The sequence below is a fragment of the Eptatretus burgeri genome, chromosome 12 (genome assembly GCF_056783735.1).
Source record: "Eptatretus burgeri isolate ZD-2024b chromosome 12, Ebu_testis_v1, whole genome shotgun sequence".
Classification (NCBI taxonomy): Eukaryota; Metazoa; Chordata; class Myxini; order Myxiniformes; family Myxinidae; genus Eptatretus; species Eptatretus burgeri.
In genome coordinates this window covers 45,856,593-45,866,323 of record NC_140972.1, presented here as the reverse complement: position 1 = coordinate 45,866,323, position 9,731 = coordinate 45,856,593, and the positions used below count along the sequence as shown (strand labels likewise).

Sequence of the window (9,731 nt, the reverse complement as noted above, 5' to 3'; positions counted from 1 at the left end):
CGGCAGCAAGAGCGCGGCAATGAGAGCGTGTGTTAAAAAAATGAAGTAGAACTGAGCTTGGTGTCAGTTTTTCGTATTAACCCCTTCAGGACGGGAGGCGGTTATAGCCGCCTCCCGTCCTGAAGGGGTCATGCCATATGGAGAAGAACCGAAGATGGTTTTGACTTTTAACCCCTTCTGGACAGGTGACGGCTATAACTGCTATTGCTATAGCAGTTATAGCCGTCTACCGTCCTGGCCATCTATAGCCGTCTACCGTACTTTTTCGTTTTGGCGTTTTCTGAATCTTGTACTCTGTAATTCTAGGTCATGTTTCTTTTAATTCATCCTGAGGAGCTCTCCAAACCATGTTTGGCTTTGCTGAACTGGTCAATTTTGCGCTAGATTTCTAGCCTCTGTGGTTCGTGCGATACACTGGTTTCCATAGATTCAGGCAAGAAATCTTGTACAGTCAAGAAATAGATTAGTCCGTCCTCAGTATGCGACTTGTGGTATTATGCCAGCTCAGTTATTTTTGGGTGGGTTTATCAGCATCCAGAATACACCATCTTGTAGAGAGACTTGTTTTCGAGCAGAGCTCAAAATTTGAAGTCGAAACTCCCATTACTTTTTGTGTAAGAAGGAAAATGCCCGTTCATATCGCGCCGCGCGTATGCTCCCGCATAGCCAGAATCACGCTGTCTGGGATGCAATATGGCGCCTGCCGAGCCAGTTGGCTCGACTCTCTTTATATACGGCACTGGCTTTACCTACAGCTGTCTGTCAATGTGCGGTCTGCATAACCCCATATCGATTGTCAACCCCAGATCATTCTCTTGAGTCATACGCTCCACAACTGCCCCTTGCATTGTGTAATCCATATTTTCATTCTTCTTTCCCATCCCCAGCACCTTCCATTTCCTTATGTTAATTGACATCTGTCAATCTTTTGCCCAATATATGAAAGTCTCAAGACTTTCTTGAATCTGATCAACCTCCCTCCCTCCTCTCTGCTATCAACCTTAACCCCAAACTTTGTATCATCTAAAAATTTACAAAGCCTACTCTTAACCCCACTGTCCAAATCATTGATGTAAAAGATTTAAAATAATGGTCCTAGAACTGATCCCTGAGGTACCCCACTACTTACATCTTCCCTTTCACAGCCACTCTGATTCCGATCACTAAACCAGTTTCCAATCCAATTGGCGACACGGCCAGCCACTCCACAAGCCCTCACCTTAGCCAACAGCCTTCGATGTGGTACCTTATCAAAAGCTTTATGAAAGTCAAGATATACTATGTCCATTGTACTTGCTGTTCCAACAAGTCAGAAACAACTTCGTAGAACTCCAATACGTTTGTTAAACATGATCTCCCTTTACTAACTCAGTGCTGACTATCTTTAATTAGTTGTTAATTATTCATAGTTCCCTCTCCATTCCTTAATTTACGATTCCAATACTTTTTCCACAACTGGTTAAGCTAACAAGTCTATAATCCCCCAATTCTTCTCTGGACTCTTTACATAATTTGCTACTCTCCAATCCTCTGGTACTTGTCCTGACTCCAACAAGTTGTTAAAGATATCCGCTAATACCATGCTTATCTGCTTCACCACCTCCCGCAATATTCTTGGATGCATATTATCTGGCCTGGGAACTTCATCATGCCTTTGTTTTCTGAGCTGTTTCTTTACTTCCTCCACTCATACTTGGTCTTGGTCTAAAGCCCTTGCTCACTTTTGAAATAGATACTCTCAGCGATTGGAAGTTCCACTGTCTGTTCTTGTGTAAATGTAGAAGCAGAAAAACGATTTCACAAGACTGACATCTCACCATCATCCATCAATTATCTGTGCTCTTCCTTACAGGCACACATTTGTCTTAACTATATATTTGCCCCTCTTATGTATATTTACCTCTGCCACCGAAGGTGGACGGAGGTTGTGTTTTCACCACTATTTGGCTGTTTGTCTGGCTGTGAGAAGGATATCTCAAAATGTTATGGATGGATAAGGACGAAACTTGGTGGACAGGTTGGGTGTGAACCAAAGAAGAATTGTTTCGATTTTGGTGAATATCCGGATCGAGAAACTTCAATTTTGAAGTGATTCTTCAAAATTGAGAGATGGGGCCAAAAACGATATATAGCACGATATTTCAAAAAGTTGTGGTCGGATTATGATAAAACTTGGTGGATGAGATGGGTAGGTGACAAGAACAAGCTGATTAGATTTTGGTTCAGGTCTGGATTCAGTTCCGGCCTATCAGCGGGATACAAAACGTAAACTATTCAGCCTGGTGGAGGGATGCACTCGACCGAGTGCTGTTCTAGTCAAAGAATGCCTTGTTGTAAGGTTTAAGATTTCTGACCACATCCTTTACATACTCGCTTTTGTTTTGCCGAGTTATTTTATTCAATATCCTCTGTTTACTATGACTCTGAGGTGAGTCAGACTCTAGTCCTGTTATATTATTCTCGATGAATACCTTCTACTTATCCTGAGTAACGTGCTTACCTCCCTACTCATCCACTCGAGTCTTTTTCTGCCTTTACCTTTAAACGTCACTGGAACATACCTTCTCTGTTCCCACCGCAATTGCTCTTTGAAGGTTTCGCATTTCTCTGATGCAGACTGTCCACACGTTAGCATTTCCCAATTGAGAGCACCTATCTCTCTTTTCATACCTTCACAATTTGTCTTTCTGAAATCTAACAGCCTTACCCTACTATCCCAAACTCTACATCTCAACAATATCGTTGCACACACTCTGTTGTGGTCAACCCAGAGGTTTTCTGACCTCCACCTCCATGACCATATTGGGATAATTGCTTTAAAAGACTATCTGCCCCCCCACAACACACACATACACACACACACACACACACACACACACACACACACACACACACATACACACACACACACACACACACACACACACACACACACACACACACACACACACACACACACACACACACACACACACACACACACACACACACACACACACACACACACACTTTCATGGGCTTTTCTACAAACTGGTTTTAAAAAAGACTGTCTGCCTCGCACACCCTCTTGTGGCCTTTTCTACAAACTGGTTTGAAAAGCAATCCTGGAATAGATTTAGAAAAAACTTTGGTTCTGCTCTTTCCTGGACCCAATCTATCCCTGGCAAATTTAATCCTGCACAATCAACACTCTACCTTTTCCATAGGCCTTTCTGAATTCTTTATGAAGCCCCCTCCTGCTCTTCTCTCATATCAGGAGCCCAATAAACACATCCTACAAGTATCTTACTCTTCTTTCAATCTCCAATTTCAATCCACACAGAATCCTCTGCATTGGTTCCTCCTTAATGTCATTGCCTTCTTCTTGATGCAATATTGTCTTTTACCCAGATTGCTGCACCCTTCTCTTTCCCCTTTTCTTACACACTTGTACATATTGTAGCCTTAAGGCCCTGTCACACCTTGACGATTTAGCCAGCGCATGCCTGGCGTATGCAAAATTTGGCTAAAACACTGGCACACGTCGAATACGTTATGGGTAAGTTTGTATACGTTAAGAGCACGCTGGCATACGTCGTAGTACGCTGGCTTTCTTTTGTAGTACGCTGGCGTACGTCTTTGTACGCTGGCATACGTCGTAGTACGCCGAGGTGTTAGACAAATTTTCCATGTTTGAAATTTTTCGACGTATGCCAGCGTATGACTCACACGTTCCGCATACGCTTGGCCATAAGTTGTAGGCACATTACACGATCGTTGACACACGTCGACACACGTTACTTGTAAGTTACTCATAAGTCGAAACACGTCGAGGTAATGTTTAGTGTACCCGAAACTTATTTCGAACCTATGAGTAACGTTTTGTAGGCACGTTACGCGATCGTTGACACACGTTACTTGTAAGTTACTCATAAGTCGAAACACGTCGAGGTAATGTTTAGTGTACCCGAAACTTATTTCGAACCTATGAGTAACGTTTTGTAGGCACATTACGCGATCGTTGACACACGTTGACACACGTTACTTGTACGTTACTCATAAGTCGAAACACGTCGAGGTAATGTTTAGCGTACCCGAAACTTATTTCGAACCTATGAGTAACGTTTTGTAGGCACGTTACGCGATCGTTGACACACGTTACTTGTAAGTTACTCATAAGTTGAAACACGTCGAGGTAATGTTTAGTGTACCCGAAACTTATTTCGAACCTATGAGTAACGTTTTGTAGGCACGTTACGCGATCGTTGACACACGTTACTTGTAAGTTACTCATAAGTCGAAACACGTCGAGGTAATGTTTAGTGTACCCAAAAGTTATTTCGAACCTATGAGTAACGTTTTGTAGGCACGTTACGCGATCGTTGACACACGTTACTTGTAAGTTACTCATAAGTTGAAACACGTCGAGGTAATGTTTAGTGTACCCGAAACTTATTTCGAACCTATGAGTAACGTTTTGTAGGCACGTTACGCGATCGTTGACACACGTCGACACACGTTACTTGTACGTTACTCATAAGTCGAAACACGTCGAGGTAATGGTTACCGTCAGTGTTACAGATTCCCTGGTTTTTTTTTTTCTTTCTTTTCTTCGGCGTGACGATGATGTTGACACTTCGATTTCTAGTGCGGTTATGATATAATATAATTAATAGGCTGACGCTCAACGATTTAAATCATAACCACACTAGAAATCGAAGTGTCAACATCACCGTCATACCGAAGAAAAAAAACAAAAAAAAAAAACAGGGAGTCTGGAACACTGACGCTAACCATTACCTCGACGTGTTTTGACTTATGAGTAACTTACAAGTAACGTGTGTCGACGTGCGTCAACGATCACGTAACGTGCCTACAACTTATGTCCAGCGTATGCGGAACGTGTGTCATACGCCGAGTACGTCGAGAAATTTTCAACATGCTGAAAATTTCTCGACGTACTCGGCGTATGACGACGTATGCCAGCGTACTATGATGTCTGCCAGCGTACTATGATGTATGTCAGCGTGCTCTTAACGTATACAAAACTTACCCATAACGTGTTCGACGTGTGCCAGCTTGGTTCGGCAAATTTTTCATACGTCGGCATATGCTGGCTAAAACGTCAAGGTGTGACAGCGGTTTCACACTTCGATGTCTCGTGCAGTTATGATTTGAATCGTCGAGCCGCAACCTATTAATATCCTATGCCACATGATCGTCGGCGATACGCTGCCGCGCGCTATGCATAAGTTAGACTATTGTTGGGCATAGGTTGTGAAAGCCGACAACACGCTCAGCATTCATTCGTATAAGTTATCTATATGTAATTGAAACGTGCCTGGTGTTGGCTTAATGGTGAGGGAGGAGGGCTTTGAATCCTCGGATCCTGAGTTCAAATCCTGCTCAGCTGTTGAATTAATACCAGGTGGGGTTGACTCTGCCTGTCATCCTTCCGAGGTCGGCAAAATGAGTGCCAGCATGCTGGTATACTGTGTCGGAGTGGCGACCCGTCCAGGATTGTACCCAATAGCCAAGGAGACTGCTTCGGCAGCACCAACGCTCTGCACAGAGTGTGGTCCCAATGGATGGATGGATGGATTGAAACGTTCTGTGTACGTTACTAACACGTTATGCATACGTCCAACACGTTATTATACGCCCAGAACTTAAAAAAAACATCAATAGTTCAGCGTACGCCAGCGTTTTACATACATTTTGATACCTTGCCATACGCTGGCTAAAACGTCAAAGTGTGACATCCCCTTTACAGTCCTCCCATCTAACTACTTAAACCAAGCCTCACTGCAGCTATATCGTACTCCTCACTATTTACTTTAGCCTCAAGCTCTTAAATATTATTACATAAACTCCTGGCATTGGTACAGAATATTCTTAACATTTCCCCTCCTCCTGTAACCACCCTTTGTTGCTTGTGCCCATCCACCATGCCATCAGCAACAGTTCCTCCATCAACAGCATGTCTACCTGCTTCCAGCCTAAAAAAGCCTCAATTCCCTCTTGAAAAGGTCATTGCCCTAAGGCAGTGTTCTGGGCCCAGTCCTATTCCTTGTTTTCATCAATGATCTCTCTAACTGGAAGAAGAAAAAAAAAACTATCCATTTGCTGATATATACAGGCTCTGCCATGACATCCTTCATCCTTTAGACAGGCAGGCTGCAGCGTCTTCCCTCTCTGCGGACCTTAAAAAAACATCACAAGCTGGTCAAACACTTGTAATATGTCTTTCAATCTTGACAAATCGCACTCTTTCTCTTTCTCTTTCTCTTTCTCTTTCTCTTTCTCTTTCTCTCTCCGAAAGGACCATCTGGCAAACCCTTCATCTACTTTCTTAACAACCCTCTTGAGGAGGTTCAGTCATTCAAACTCCTGTAGCCTGGGATCCAAGGGCCAAAAATGTGCAAAACAACACTTTTGATGTGACACCCCTGCTGTAAATTTTTTGACACTTGAATCATGTTTGTGGGGGTCTAAGACACCAGAAAAGTGACTTTGGCAAGTTGGATCGGATTGCGCAACTTCTCCAGGGACGATTTTTTTTAATTCAGCCGGCAAATCCCAATATCGAAAAAAACTAGGGGTCGGGGAAATGCAAATCCCTGTATCTCTTGAACCCTGCATCTCACAGTAACAAAGTACCACTCATTCTTTTTGGTAGAATGTCAGCTTTCAAATGATGTATAACAAAATTTTATTGGATGACCTCAGGGTTCAGGGGAGGTCAAAAGGTCACAGAAAGTAGGTCATGCTGAAAATCTAGGCCTTACATTAACAAGTCATAATTTTATTGCTATGAGAATTTTATTATGAAAACCCTTGACATAATTATGTCCTATACATGCCTCTGATGGTTTTGATAAAGGAAGGTTAGAATTAAATAGCATCTTGCCACTCTATTTAGTGCTATTTCTTAAGCTATTTGCGGAAAAAACGGCAACCGAAAACCCAAAATCTTGGTTTTGGATACCATAATATTTGTTCACAGTAATTGATAATGTGACCTAAAACTTTGTACAGCACAATATCTAAACATATGAATGCATTGGTAAAACAATGTTACAGTCATTGTCTATTCCATACAGCATGAGCCCCAACTTCGGGGGGGGGGGGGCATGTAAGTGTCCGGCAATTACTGTGTTGTAACTATGATACAGTTGTGGCAGAAGTGTGATTGCTATTCGCATCCATGTATTCCCTGCAAATTTGTGAGATAGTCATGGACTCCTGACTGTAGGGAATAGACACTAACTCTTATACTAACCATGGAATGGATTTTATAAAGTCTGGGCTAAGAGTAGCTGGAAATTCTGTACATCATACATGTACTTGCAAAGTCTGATTCACTCTCAGCCACGAAAAAGTACTACGTTATGGAGTACGACACATGGTAAACTGAGGATGAAAAGTTTATTCATCACCATCACTGTCTTCACCCATTAACCGTCCACACTTATCTTGGTCCCCATTGCAGGCGCATGCTGTGATGCATGGCACACCCGCTTTTTCACATGAGCAGTTCCTCAGACAGCTCGGCGTTTTCTTGCATTTGCAGAAAGACAATTTCGCAATGGCAAGTTTTGATGACTTTTTCTTCATGATTGGAAGCAACCTGTCGTCTTCCACATACCAACCAGATTTATCAGGTGGAAGAAGGACTGGGTTGGCAAGTGTGGCCTGTTTGTACAGGCTGATCTGGCAAAGAGACCTTAGAACGTGACAGTGAAACGTGTCTTCAGTTGGAGGCAGAGATTGCAGATCCCTTTTGCTGGAAGCAAATAAATGAGCACGGAGTTTATCTAAGGACGTATCGTCTGCTCTGCCATAAAGATCACAAAAAAGCTGCGAGCTTCACTGGTCAACTCATCATTCTGGCCCGAATCAGTGAGGACAAAACTCGAAAATGCTGGCATTTTGCCTACATGTTGTAGTGCAACTGTTGCTGCCTTCTTTTTGCCCTGTCTGAATGGATAGTTGACTGAATTGCAGCCTGACAAGACGTAACAAGTGAGCAAGGTGTCAATTAACTGCAAAGGGTCCTTATCCACAGCTTCACCCAGTGACTTCACCAAGTCATGAACCGGGAGGAAGAGGTCATTTTTTTCCACCCATAGCTGTTTGATATTCATTAGCCTGGGAAAATGGTACAACGCTGGCAGTATAATGTCCGTGTCAGTCTCCTGAATGATCACAACACTTTCATCTGGACAGTTCGCTATATGTGCAAAAATTCTAGTGTCTGCCTCCTCATGGGAAGGACAGTGCAGCTCACGAATGGCAGTTGCTCCATTCTTTGTGACACGTGTCGCATCTGGTGAAATTCCTAGTACCAGACTGAAGCCATCAGGCGAAGAGGCAATTGACCAACAAGCTGAGAGATATGACAGTAGATTTTCCTTGTTACATGGGTTTGACAGGAATCCTTTCCATGCAGGAATGGCCAGAGTGTCCGCAGGAACATACTCAGGTGAGCTCACATCCATTTCCCGTCTGTGGCGTTCGTCCCCCTTTAGCCTCTGCAGGCCAAAGTCATACCTGTCACCAATGAAGTGTACCTCCAGACGGTTTACAGGTTTCATACTCATGATTTTACTCTTGTACCTCTCTTGAAGTTACCCGAATGTACTCGCACCTAGAGTCTGAAAACGTTGGATGAATGCCATCGCATCAATAAGATAAACTAACTGTGATGCACAACTGATGGTCAATTCCTTCAAAGGCACCCATGAATCAGAAACCTTATCCTGTAGTGTCACTATAAAGTCTGATTTGGTTCCTTTCCACATGGTATATTCATCCCTGTCTGGTTCAAACAGAGATGGCGGGTATTCCAGCCATTCATAACTGAACACATCAATCCTTGCTTCATCACTTAGATCGTGAGTGAAACAAAGGGCCCTTGTGACTCCACTTTCCTCAGATAGTACTTGTTTGACCCTTTCTTGCTTCATACTTCCTTTTTTCTGCTGTGTTGCAAATGTTGTTATCTTGGACACACTGATTTTGTCAGCATTGGTAGAACTGGCAAGTTTTATTGACTCTACCCCCACGTTGCTTTGCTTCTAACAGTTCCGGTGAGGTAAGTGTTTCTCCTGTAGAAATATTGATCAGCTCGTCAGTCCCAACAGCATCTGAAAGTAGGTTTCTCATTTTTTCTGTTACTGTCAACTTGATTTTCATCACTTTGTCTATGTCATATATCATATCATAGATATCATTGATTGCTTGGTCACAAGTGATGACCGTTTTTGGCTGCCCAAACTTAAGGCTCACTGACATGAAGTAATCCAATGAGGTTTTGACAACATCAGGATTTGTGGGAGTTTTGGGATACAGTGGGCCATAACCAATTGTTGTTTTTGGTGCTTCTTGCCCAGCACTAAGTTCGAAGAAACTGTTCCAAGTTGGAGAAGAAATAGACATGCTATCTTCTACAATGGTCATCATTTGGGTTGGAAACATCCGTAAAAGAAACCAAACGATGTTTTCATCAGTCAGAGTGCCACTTTCTTTGTCATCACCCTGACAGATTTCAATACCATGCAATGATCTGGCTTGTTTTCTGTCCTTCAGCGCAAGATTACTGTCCACAGGTACAAACTTTTCTGGCGCATTGATAGTTAATTGCCTTGTTTTTTTGACTAGAACCATTCCAGCCTGCTCTACGTCAAGTCTTTCTCGGTACTGGTAAATGATATTGGTAGTGGCATCAAGGCTGCCACGATCCTCTGTGT

At 42.9% G+C, this 9,731-nt stretch overlaps 1 pseudogene; it reads right to left on the bottom strand.

The window, feature by feature from the left end:
- Positions 1-6,493: 6,493 nt before the first annotated feature.
- LOC147015532 (uncharacterized) lies at positions 6,494-8,582 on the bottom strand (annotated as a pseudogene).
- Positions 8,583-9,731: the final 1,149 nt, after the last annotated feature.